Here is a 743-nt window from a genome sequence, read left to right as displayed (position 1 = left end):
TTTGCTTGCTCTGACGACCGTGGTAAGTGGGAGACCTTTGGAACTGTGTGGCAAACTGTTCTTGCCTTCAGCAGGTTCAAATGCCTGAAACCAAACAGGGCTTGCTTCTTAAATAACTCGGAGATAATGTGATGCAATTTACAGATGAGTGATCTCCGAACTGAATGTTACCACCTTTTGAGATCAAAAGAGACAGGATTAAGGGACCTAGATTGTGTTTTGCGACAGTGATATCACTTTTTACTCCAGTGAGCTGGACGCAGCTCCTTTGGGTAAGTAAACAAGGGCTTTTATTATTTATTTTTAAAAGATCACCAAAAAGCAATAAAAATGGACTCAGTTTACTAATCAGTGAGTGCATTTTTGTTGTTTTTTTTTTATTATTTGTTAGGTGTGATCTTATCAAGAAAAGGAATTTAATTTTTTTTCCTTAGGAACGTTTCCAAGGTTGTGGCATTAGAGTCCTGGGACAGCTGAGATTTAAAGTCTATTCATTGCCCCTTACCTTCCTGTCAAGGCTATTCCATTTTATACATCTGAATTTTTGTAATACCTATGAAATGCTTGAACTTTGGGAAATTCAAGGATATTGCCCATTTATTTTTCTATTGTTTCTAGGAGAGTTTTTCCGACAAGTAGCTGAGGAAACTATTGCACAAAGCAAGTATTACTTGCTTACTTCATTGACCAGTGAGATCTTTTTAAGAGATTTTGGCCAACTTTGTCAACCTCTCTGAGCCTCA

Source organism: Panthera tigris, chromosome A2 (genome assembly GCF_018350195.1).
Source record: "Panthera tigris isolate Pti1 chromosome A2, P.tigris_Pti1_mat1.1, whole genome shotgun sequence".
Taxonomy (NCBI): Eukaryota; Metazoa; Chordata; class Mammalia; order Carnivora; family Felidae; genus Panthera; species Panthera tigris.
Note: the sequence above shows the minus strand (reverse complement) of the source record.